This window comes from Anas platyrhynchos, chromosome 11 (assembly GCF_047663525.1).
Source record: "Anas platyrhynchos isolate ZD024472 breed Pekin duck chromosome 11, IASCAAS_PekinDuck_T2T, whole genome shotgun sequence".
In the NCBI taxonomy this organism is placed as follows: domain Eukaryota; kingdom Metazoa; phylum Chordata; class Aves; order Anseriformes; family Anatidae; genus Anas; species Anas platyrhynchos.
In genome coordinates, this window is record NC_092597.1 from 9,463,098 (window position 1) to 9,475,396 (window position 12,299).

The 12,299-nt window shown below is 34.2% G+C and overlaps 2 long non-coding RNA genes across 9 annotated transcripts in view; one reads left to right on the forward strand and one right to left on the reverse strand.

The window, feature by feature from the left end:
* The window catches only part of LOC106019670 (uncharacterized), an 83,741-nt gene that overhangs the window by 8,051 nt on the left and 63,391 nt on the right, over positions 1–12,299 (forward strand). Inside the window, exon 2 of the long non-coding RNA XR_011811896.1 lies at positions 9,687–9,752. This is a non-coding gene — a long non-coding RNA (uncharacterized lncRNA). The remainder of the gene's footprint in view (positions 1–9,686; positions 9,753–12,299) is intronic.
* Positions 659–12,299, reverse strand: part of LOC106019671 (uncharacterized) — a 79,834-nt gene continuing 68,193 nt past the window's right edge. For 5 of the 8 annotated variants that reach the window (XR_005268574.2, XR_005268579.2, XR_011811895.1 and 2 more), the window contains 2 exons: positions 11,140–11,313; positions 659–4,178 (listed from right to left, as the gene is read on the reverse strand). This is a non-coding gene — a long non-coding RNA (uncharacterized lncRNA). The remainder of the gene's footprint in view (positions 4,179–11,139; positions 11,314–12,299) is intronic. The other 3 variants (XR_005268573.2, XR_005268575.2, XR_005268581.2) reach the window with 1 other exon arrangement.

A 12,299-nucleotide genomic window follows, 5' to 3' on the forward strand; every position in this document is an offset into this window, starting at 1 on the left:
AGTATGCTAACTGAAACCAGGACATATATAATATTTAAGCCTTTCAATTTATTTAATGTTGAGCTGAATGTGCGAGCTCTGCAACGATCTCTGAGAATGTGCTTCCAGAAACTTAATTGTCATTTGTGGGTAACACTCTTGTTCTCTAACTGACATACTGTGAATCTCAAGTTTAATAGAGATAGGGAAGATAAGGAATGGAAAAACAAGCACAGCATTTTGCAGCTTAGTGGTCACATATGAAATTAAATCAGTTCTATTTGTTGACTAGAACATTGGAAAAGAGATTTTCCTGATTACAAAACTGAGAATCACTTGCATTTCTGTTATTCTTTGTAGGTAAGCAAAATTCAGTACAGCTTTGGCTAGAGGTGGAGTTTGTTAGATACGTATTCAAATAAAATGTGAAATGCACTTCAGGCATGACAGTGTTGGGGCATCATAGGCACCATAAGAAAATTAAAGGCAATAAGAGATGTTTCTCTTGTGTCCCACAGTCTTTAATTTATGCCCCAAGCATGCAAGATAACTGATAAAATGAGAAAGAATCTTCTACAATGGTGCCCTCAATTTCCAGCACATTTACAAATTGTTGAACTAGCTATTACTAAAAATGACTCATCAAGATTAAAAAAGATAATTTAGTCAGAGCTGTTGTCAAGTCACTATTTAATGTTACTTTTTGTATTTGCTGTGATAAGCATTAAAATTTGCACATTCCCTGATAAATCATTGTTCAGCAATGTCTAGAGGGTCCAGTAAATGGTTTGAAATTGCCACAGTGTAATAAATGGTTATTTGATAATGAATGAAATTGTTTGAAAATACTGTTAAAATGTCAAGTTTTAACATACAGAACATTACTCAAAAGGAGTGCAAACACGGAAACCATAGTGACACTATAAATATACTGCAACAAATGCATTTATTTGTACAGGGCAAATAGTAGGTGCTGTATGCAAGCCAGTATAAATTGATATATGAAGTTAATTTCAATCTGTAAAAGTAATTGCATTGGTTTAACTTATTTAACTCTCCTTACAATACTATTTATAGCAGAGTAAAAAAGTAAAGAAATAAATGATGATAAATAGATAAAATACATAGGAAATGGGAATTGTTTTCCAGTTTAATTATGCTGTCACATAAAATTATCGCAGAAATACACTATGCCGACAGGAAGAATACATTAAAACTCCATTATGCAGTACTAGAGTTGGCTAGCTTTTGTTGCTATTTATTCCATAAATAGCTTTTCATCTTTTCAACTATCATGAAAAGTTAGACTGTGTAAAAAAACATAGTGGTGTAAAAAGGACAATACAGGCTGTGCCAATTGATGGTTAGCCTCTAGCATGAAGCTGGGAAGCAAGAATGTGGCACCTTTCTCTTCAAGAACAAATCTGACTGCATCATAAAATTAGAAGGAAAAAAAAATGCCCACTAAAAATAAGTAATTTTCATTATTAATGTTTCTTCCCAGACACAACTCTAACTTCAGAGTTTTTGCACGTCTGTAGTTGTTCACATGTTGTGGCAATGCGACGGTATTACAATTACGCAAAGAACAGGACCGACAAGCAGGCAAAACACACTAAAAGAGCACGTGTTTTTTTTCCAATAGTTTTGTTTGTTGTGTTGTTTCAAACTGAAGGTCGTCTAATTAATTATTTTTACGATAAACAGCACATTAATGTGTTGTATTTTTTATACTTCTTTCCATGTCCTGGACTGAATGCAGAATGACAACATCATTAGAAGCAAAAAAGTGCATATATTTCTCTGAATGGGACTTCATTTTTTATTATATTTTTTCCTCAAGACAAACATTATTTTGCTTTAAAATGGGTATCTGCTCAGATCATAGGTAAAGAACACTATAAAGTTACTGTAAGTGCTCATAATATGGCTGCATTATTTTGGCCTCTCAGCTATCTCACAGATCTTGTTATCTTTTTTAATTTGCAACTTCCAAGGCTGTGTGGTTAAGTAGGAGTCGGTGCTTTAATTAATTTAAAAAACTTTAAATATTACTCTTGAGGGTTCCAATAAAATCTGGAAAATATGATTCTTCGGAGACTCCAAATTCAGAGGCATGCAGACTTCATTAATTTTTAAATTATTATTTTTAAACTACTTTATAAATCTTTAGTACCTGATTGATGAGATTTGATCAATGAGGATAAGCAGTAGTCTGAGTTGAAAGGAAATACCTGCAAAGGGAGTCCTATTGGCAAACTGAAACCCCAAAAGATAAGGCAGCTTCCTAAAATGGGAATTAGGTTAAAGATATTCCTAGTAAGTGTCGTACTTGTACTAAGCAGATTAATGGACTTGCTCCAAAACTTTATTCCAGATCTCTAAAATTATGTGTATGCTGTAGGAATATTTTTTGTAAGCTGTCTATTGCTAGAAGAAGGGCTATAACTAAACTAAGTTATTATTAGGCTTTGTAAGGGATCATTTATTATACTCCAAAATGGCCTGTTATTTACAGTTCTTATCTAAAAAAAAAGAACATGGAAGGCATTCAAGTTTCACAAAAGTTTTAATACCATTAACGTGCCTTCTAACAGTGAAAACAAGTATTCTGGCTCACAAGCATGATTTATAACCTTTATATTATACCATGTGAATGTCAAAAAGACAGAAATTGAAAGCAGCATCTGAATGTCTGTGCAAATCAGAGAGAAGCACCTTAATTCTTTTCTTCTTATTTTTATTTTCTGATCTTAAGCCACGGTACCTTATCAGTGCCTTATGTGACACTTTTTTTTTTTTAAGGGGGCTACTAATTTTAGCAGTCCTAAACTTAGATGTGCCACTAAGACACAAAGCCTGAATTTTAGATATATAGAGTATCTAACTTATACTGAACAATAGCGCTCATCTTCACTAGCCCCAGAAATACATCACAAAGTACTGTCAGAACTGGAGATGCAAAACACAACAGTCATGACTATCTCATTAAAGGTACTGAGAATCAGCTGCTATAATTGTTGGAGTTCGGACACTTATTAAGAAGAAATAAAAAGACATGTAAAATACAGATATTACTAATGAACATTTGTTTTAGTTCTTACCCATTATAAATTTTGTCACTATAATTTTTGCTTAGAGAGTTGGGCTCTAACAAATTCAAAATTAACCTTTCACAGAATCAAATTTTAGCCAGAACCATGAACTTGTCTTCAATGGCTCAAAGTGGAATTTCTCTTTGACATTTGCATTGCTCATACTGTAAACATTTCACACAACAGTAAAGATAGTGTCAAAAAAAGTGATTTTGTGTCACAAAAGGACAATCCAGAATTGAGTGATGTCTTCACCTAGTAAGTTGAAGTCATTTAAAACCTTTGAAATTTTATTCTCTCATGAAAGAGGGAAGAAATTCTGAATCTTTGCATCAATGTTTTCCAGCTTCATACTGGATCCACACCTCTCCATTCCTTTCTGTAGTGAAGCGCTAATTACTAATAATTACTAATTATTGCTATTATTATTATTACTATTATTACTGATTACTAATAATTAACATCAGAAGTATCACAGTACCAAACAAGTAAAAACATTTGTTACAAATCCACATGCATACCAGGCAGAGAGATAACAAATTACATCCATGCAATTGTGTTATTACTATCAGTATTCTAACTTCATGCAGGACATGTTTTATCTTCAAAACTGTGCAGAAATACTCTACACTAGAATCCTAAATTTGGAATCTTCTTCGTATGCTCATTCATACTTCTTTCCTACTTAATTATGACTTCTTGGGCTCCAGTCTGTTCTCTGTGAAGTCAATATAAATACAACAGGAACAGAATTCAGGCCGTTCGGTCAAAGGTGACACTAAAATTCACTAACTTCCAAGAATAAACAGAGTTGAGGTTTCACTTGAAATTCCAGGAGTGGCGATTTTGTGCCTCTTCAGTTGAGAAAGTGTCTTGGCATAACAGAAATAACGCTTCTCTTCATAAACATTTTCTAACATCTTCATTTTTGCTTTGTATGGCATGCTTTTTTTCATCATACTTTATACATTCATACTTCCAGCAAGAGCATGGAGACCCTCTTATCTCTGAACTTCCTCTTCATATACCGTGAGGAGGACATACACTAGAAGTGTACTCAGATCTCCAGGGTTGTCAGTTATGGACTTGAAGCCTTTACTAAACCTAGGAGAAAGAAAAAAAGGCGAGTCAGAACATCTGTAAGTTACCGTGTTGCAGAACTTATTTTATATATATAATATATATATGACTGTGTGTATATATATCTACAAATATATTGGGTATGTGCATTTTGCTGTGAAGTCTGTACAGTTTCCGTCAATAGTACTATAGCTGAGCATTGCCTGTGAAGTCTGTGGCTTCCCTTTGCCACCGGCTGCCAAGGCAGATCGTGCCTATGATACTGTCCTCTGTGTTGTCAGCTGTGCATTGATTAAGATACAAATGAGCCATATGGTAGTGAACTAAGCTGTTAAATGTTTTTTTGGGGAAAATTCAGCTGCAAAGAATTTTTACAAATGTCAGCTCAGATTTTTCTTTGAACTGCATTAGCCATAAATATGGATTATTCCTGTAGGTCCTGTATATGGAGAATTCAATCTGCTTTAGAGGTTCAGCAGCAAAATATAAACATAATTATTTCCCAGCCAGATAAATGAGTCACTTTAGTAGAGACATCTTGATCACATGACTTAGTCAAAGTGAAAAAAAAAATTAAATATTTCCATCCCTGTCTGCATGCAACTTCTACCATTATATAAATATATACATAGACATACATTTACATAATATACACATACAAAAGCTTGCAAATTTTGACTGCTTCACTAGATTATTTGTTTGAATACAAAAGCAACAAACAGGTTCCTAAATGAAAGGATAATCCAGTGCAAATTTACTGTTTCCTGCTATTTGTCAATACCTGCTATCTGAAAATATTAATTTATGAGTTTTATTGAGCAGGTTAACTCAATGCTTAATAGGAACTAGGAATTGGCACTAGCAATTAGTGTATGTAAATCAACTAAGACAGAAGTATCTCAATTGCTGTTCTGCATAGAGGAACAGTTAATTTGTAGGAATATACGTTTCCAGCCCATCTGATTTGAAAAAGTCACGTTTTCCACTGCTGAAAATCTCAATACCTATAACATTTGTTGTTCATTTTATGATTATTCTTAATGCCCTTGCAAACACATGTAATAAAATGCTAACAAACCATCAGCCATTACTTAATTATGTTTGTCTAGACAGACGAAGTTGGGGCAGGGGGAGCCTGTGGTAAAAAATATTGTTTCCCATTTGGCAAACAAAGATGAAATTTACAGCTTAATTATTCCTTGTAGTGCTGTAGACAGATTTTCCTGCTAATCATACCCAGGTCCAGAGCTGATTTAAAAAAAAAAAAAAAAAAAAAAAAAGAGTTGTGGATTTTTAAATTATTATTATTATTATTTTGGAGTGAGGTTTACAATTGTGTCGACTTCTAGTTAAATCCACTTCCCTTCTAGTAGGGGAGTTACTAATGGGATTTGCATGTTTGTGAGGCTTCATTGGAAACTACACAGAGAGCTCTTCTGACAGTGATGAAACACCTGCTATAAGGCAAGACAAATATCTCAGAAAATAACGTTATAGTTGCTTTCAGAAACTGCCTATGAAAAATAACAGAATAATTCATCTTAATTAATAAAAATACCTCTATGTTTCAGCAACCAAGTGCAAGAAAAGCACAGGTCAGTTCCAGACACCTTTATTCATGAGAGTATTCCACTAGATTCCAAAAGCTTGTACACTGATGCTCATGTGATTAAAGACTGTACTTTATCTCTAGATGTGTTTTTCAATACTACGTGATATCTTCTTAGTTTGAAAGTTTTAAATAGTGTTTTCTCAAAGCTGAATGTGCCAATCACCACTGGACCCTATAATATAAGTGCACTAGACATTAAAAGTATAGATTGCATTTTGAAACACGCTGTACTTGTAGTCTCTTGTATTGCAAAGATAGTGAGAAGAATCATCAATCAGTTACTGTGCTGTATTCTTCAGTGGTAACTGGGCAAGAGTATTCATTGCAGTGAATGTTTGATATTAAAGCACTTGTAAAATATTAAAACACTTGTACAGTAAAATACCTCCTTCTAATGCTAAAGCTTACCATCTTCATAGTCCTAAGGTAACTTTGTATGTCACTTGAAATGGAGAGGTGGTTAAAAAAAAAAAAAAAGTTTAGCATATCTGTCCTGGCTCTATCAGGGACTAATTTGCTTAACTTCTATGTTAATTGGTTAATAAATTGCTTTCTGATAAGTATTTAGAAATATATGCTACAAAGAGTTAAAATGTTCTGTTACAAACCTGTGATCAAGCTTGCTTTTGTTGTGTGAACATAATAAAAAGATTGACATTTTAAAGGGTGTCTGAATTCTGGATATATATTAATGAACTTTTTTCCCCATTTCCTCCCTGATATTTTTATGTTTTTTCTTGAAATTGGACTAAGTTGTAGAGGGCAGGTTTTTAAGTGCCAGTAAGAAAAATAAGAAAAAGATACTTTGGCTTACAACGGTAAAAAACCTGTTCAGTGAAGATAGGGTGCAAGTAGATAGAGCTTAATCCAAAAACCCCATACAAAGATATTGCTAAGATCTCATTTATAAGCCTCAGTAAAATGCTGAATTAAACATTTTTGCATAGACTTGAACTGTACTCTCAGATCATTTATGTAAACTTAGAAATTTACTACTTGATTACTTGCCTTGCATTTTCTGGACATCAACATACTTCTTGGGCAGCCTATTACAAAATGCTGAACTTGTGTTAGTAGCTCTTGAAAACATTTTTGTGTTGGAATGGTGTCTACTTTAAGAAAAACGGCTGGAAAAGTTTTGCTTTCTTCTTTAAAATAATCTTAAAGACACGATGCAAATCATTATTTCAGTGATTTTCTGTAGATCATAAGTAGCAAAGAAGAATCTATACCAGCACAGGAGTAATAATCAATACTGAACAATCAATCACACCAATGTAATTACAGAAAAGGATATGACTTGTTTTTTCTGATGCTATCATGCTAGCAAAAATCTTGACATATATGAAGGTACATCACTTTAAAAGGTACTTTTGAAGTCTTAAAAAGACATCTTTACAGGAATAAGCTTTATCAGTGTAAAAAAAAATCATATGGAACCATAACCACATGAACGGATTTTTTAAGAAATTCTTTCCATTCATTCATTATAAAGTAGCAATTTTTTTAAAATTTATTTCTTTAACATAGAGACATGCCTTAAATAAGAACTTTTTACATATTAAAATTGTTATAATTATTTTTCATAAAAAAAAAAAAAAAACAGAAAAAATAGGTACACAATTTTTTTTTTAAATCTGAAAGGTGAGTTTTGACACTAATAATACTGGATGATAATATACAGGTAATTATGAAAGGGTAAAAAAATAAAGATAATAAAGTATTGACATAATGAATGCCTTGCATGGATTTAAAGCTTTTAAGTCTGAATACAATGTACACCAGTGTAAAACACAGAAGCAGTTTCATAGTGTTAAAAGCATTGCTAGGAGACAACCAACTTTCAGCAAGACAAAAAAAACCACAAACTCATTACTGATCATATGTTCCCTTTAGACAAAAGCCTTTCCACACACTGATCAAATATTAAACAGAACAGTCAGAACTGGTTGGTAGTAAACCTTGTGCTTGAACAGAAAATTCAGAGACCTATAACTTAATACTTTTTAAGCCTGACCAGAGGGGAAAGAGGAGGAAAAAAACAAAAGTCCCTGACAAACTGTTCAAAAATAGTTTAAAATATTTCTCATTCTCAAACAGAAGGAACTTAATGTATTACATGAGGAAAATACAAACCCTTAAGGTGTTAACTTTGAAGCTGAATCTTTGCTTCCTGCATTGAGAAGGTGTGCAGATATAGCTGACCTTATTTAAGTCATAAGAATGATAATTAGGGTCGCTCTTCTGGAAGGCCCTTATTCACATGCTTACAGAAGTCAATAGCTTCAAATACCTGCTTAAGTGTTTTCCTGAAATGGGCCCTACTGTTTATATATTAACTGCAGAAAGTTAACATATGATGATCATATGGATAGCTTCCGAAAAATTTCATGCTATTTGTAGTTCAGACAGAAACAAATTCTCAGTTTTTGCTCAATTTTCACATATATAGAGTCCGTTTAACTATGGGTTTCCTGGTAGCAAGTGTTTTTTTTTTTCACATCATGATATTTGCATAAAAAAGCTAATGAAGCATCATTAATTACACATGAAGTCTTAGAAAACCTGTTTTTAAAGTGCTATACAAGCCCAGAGTTTTAGAGCATCTTTGAATGGAAAGTTGTTATTGGAAAATAAAATTTAAAATTGTCTTGTAGTGAACAGACTAGTTAATACCATCTAACTTAAAAACCAACCAACCACCACCACCAAAAACCTCCCTAACATTTAAGAGTCCCGTAAAAAATTATCCTGGTGGGTTTCGAAGGTAAAGCCTGTTATGTTTATGTTGATGATAGGATCATTTTCATTTAGGACCAGGATCAGCATTTAACAAAAATAATAGCTATAGAATGCTATAGAAAATATAAATGCATAAAATGGTATTTGATATACATTAAATAATCTGCAATGTATTTTGTCAAAAACAAATTGGCTGTAGTCCAGGTAAGTTGTATTTGTTTACACATTATCCATGCCCTGAAATATGAAGCAAATTCAGTCTTGGTTTTACAAATTTGTATTTGTAGTTTTCTACCTCTGAAAAGCCTATTAATAATGGGGAGCAGAGAGTGGGAACATCAGATAGATAAGCACAGAACATTTCTAAAATCCCTTTAAAATGTTTCAATTAACAATCTTGTGAATAAGGCTGTAAATAAATACCTCCTTGCATAAATGCTACCTACCTAAAGGCAGGTAAATTATCTCAGGCTTGAGATAATTTTGTTTTAATATCTTGATATCTATGAGAAAAGATTTGTTTGCCACACTGATCTGATAACTGTACAGATTACAGTAATACCATAAGGAAAATCCATCAAGAAACTTCTCAAAGAAAAGGTGATTGTGTGTTTACAGACTCCAACCACTGTTCGATAAAATCACTGTAATCACTGGTAAATCAAAAACAAGCAAACAAAGGAATCTCATTTAATAAAAATAACAGAGACAATAGTTACAGAATTATTTGGGGTCTTTCCAAACTGCTCAGTATTAGCCTGACTTCTGTCCTAATAGCTGGCTCAAGGGCGAGAAAGGTGATAAGCTAGGTGCTACTACACAGTTTAGCACTGTATGCCCAGGGTGTTCGGAAGCGGTATTATTCCATTAGTAAAGGCCAGCTTATTGGAACTGTACTGTTAGACGTGGGCCAGCTAGACCTACCAGAAAGCAACTACAAACCCAAATCCTCCAGCTGGCTATTTCAAATGCCAGTGGTCCAGCTGCTGATGCTGAGGTGCAGCTGGAACATGACGATATCAACTGAGGGTTCATGACTAGTGACCCCACAAAATTTCAAGGTATGAAACACTGATATGCTCCAACAATTCAGTTACTTCTCAACAGAGATTTAATAACAGCCATGAGTTCTCTGGTATTATCTGCAGCCACCTGATAATTTCTCTTCTGACCCACAGGTCAAGACTGGTATCAAGTTTCTATTCAGATTGGCATGCTCACCAGAATCCACGCTACTCTACAAGGTAAACGTTTGATGTTCTGGGTCTGACAGTAGGGTAAATGTTTTTATTAGGGTTTAGGATAAGACTATCCACATAGGCCCACAGATTAATCAAGTCTTCTGTGTATCATTAGGTTTACCAGGTGCTCATCAGGTACTTTAACAGAGTAAGCCTCCTGTACCTCAGGATTGCATTCCTGTAAGAAGTGCTTGGAACAAAACAAACCACAACAGGAAACAAAGCACACACGCGCACACACAATCCCACAAGGGATGGAGACTTAACAGCAGCAGCAAAGGCTACCGGTTCTCCTCCTTTCTCCCACCAGCAGAAAAGTCAGATAACAGATTCACGATGTGTTTCAAACATGTTACAGCAGCAGAACAAATTGAATTCCAACTATCATAGGAAACAAAACCACAGTAACATTTCTTTTAAGTGTAATGGGATGTTCCTTATAGCAATTCACCTGATTTGTCACATAGCTAGATTTGTTAGTCCATTTAAAGCAAACCAAAGCAGAATAAAACACTTCTATTTAAACCTATATGACATAAAAGAAAGAGAACAAGGAAAAAGCCAGGTTATTACTCTTCATGAAATCCTGCAGCCTGCTTTCATTTTACATAACCATTTTAGTGGAATTATAGTTTTGCTTGAAGACACATTTAGCCACGTACATATAAACTGATGCATCATTTTAGTAGGTCAGGACCACTCAGTCACTGGGGGACTTCACAGTAACTGTCGTCATCATTTCATAGTAAGCTTTGAGGTATTTGTGGTAAGAAATGTGCATAGGCTACTAGCAGAGTTATTTGAAGCAATTACAAGGAATTCTGCCTTGTGCTTAGAAGGCAAAAAATCCAAGAGATTTTCATGCAAGCAAGATTTGAAGTTCTTATGAATTTTAGGCCAAATTCAAATGGACCCCACTGGAAATGCTTGTTGAGGGCATGATGAAACTCAGAGCACAACACCATCTGCACCGTCTGCCTGGGGGCTTAGCAGGCAAGCAGGCAGCTTTTGGATATTAGAATGCATGAAACAGAATTCTTAAGAAAAAACAATGCTATGATAACGTATACAAATATAAAGCTTTTCTCAATCACAGAAAGAATTGTTCTTTTGGAAGGTGACAATACTAAGCAAATTCATAGATTGCAGGCCAGGGCTCTCAGAGAAGCAACCCAGAATTTAAGTCACAGAAAAGCAAACATTTTAACACTTGTTTATTTAATTAAACATTTTGATTAGTATATGTATGTTTACAATCAGACATCTGGTATTACTAAATTCAAAGTCATATATATAACTGAAGTCGCATCCGCTTCCTAAAGTTCTGTCAGTCTTCAATGTACAAACAATGTTTGTGCCATACTTTCAATGGCAGTGAATTTGGGCTTACCTGAATTTCTGGTGTGGTTTTGGTTTTTCATTGTCAAAGGGTTGTTCATCAGGAGCACTCATCCAACTGTATGTGCAGCAGAGCTATTTCTTGAAGGGATTCTGGCCAGCCAAGGTGATGAACATAGCTGCTTTCAGGGCTTCTCCTCCAGGTGGCTACCTGTCCAACAGGGTCCTTGTTAACATTAAAAGTAACAAAATTAAATATTAGATGATGCTGACACTAGGCTTCATAAACAGCCTCAAGAAGTGTGTTATGGTAGACCAGCCTTCAACAGCTTAAGTAATGGTCACACTTGTGGGCTAAACAAGTTATCCCTTCAGTTTAAGTACATCTATTAAAGTTTATTAAAATACAAACAAATCTTGTTCTTCACTGTAGCTGCCATTTCTTTTCCTCAGAGGTGCGTACTAATTCCTTTGTTGAATAGGCAGCTCCTTCTTCCTTTCTCCCAAGCAAGGGATAAAGAAGATTGTCTTCCTTTATCAGTTCTGGGTTTATTAGTGGTTCATTAGTACAAACTGTATCAGCTCTGTATAGCTAGTATGAATACTGCCTATTGAGCAGCCTTGCATGTTTAAAGGCTAAGCGATATGCTTTCAGTAGAATTCAGCTGAGAATGGAGTTTGCAATCATTCTTTGTGCTATTTTCTATTGTTGATCAAATAAGGGCATATATAATTGGTAACAATCAGAATTCTTTAATTATTTCACATTAGTATGTAGCCTAAAGACTTACAAAGAAGTTACTGTGCTAAAGACTACAAGAACTTAAAAGAGCAAAACACCAGCAAAGCTTAACATTTCAATCATCATATTCATTCAGCTTCTTGTGAACAATTTCTGTTGGCAATCCTGGATGTTACCTGTTTTTTTTTCCGTCTTGTACTTTATCCAGGAAAATTCTCCATGAATTCAATGGATATTTGACAATTAAAACAGAAAATAAAACTTTTGGACTAAGTCATAGCTCTGTATAAATACTAGTAAACTAAACCTATCTTGTTATTCTGTTCTGGATTAATGGCTGTTGCTATACTATACAGCAGCTTGGTGCTCTAGTTTAACCCTGCATTTACAGACATTTTTGCTAACCAAAAAGCGAACATTAATTACATACTAAGTCTAAAAGCAAGTTTTACTTATGGAATACCATAAAT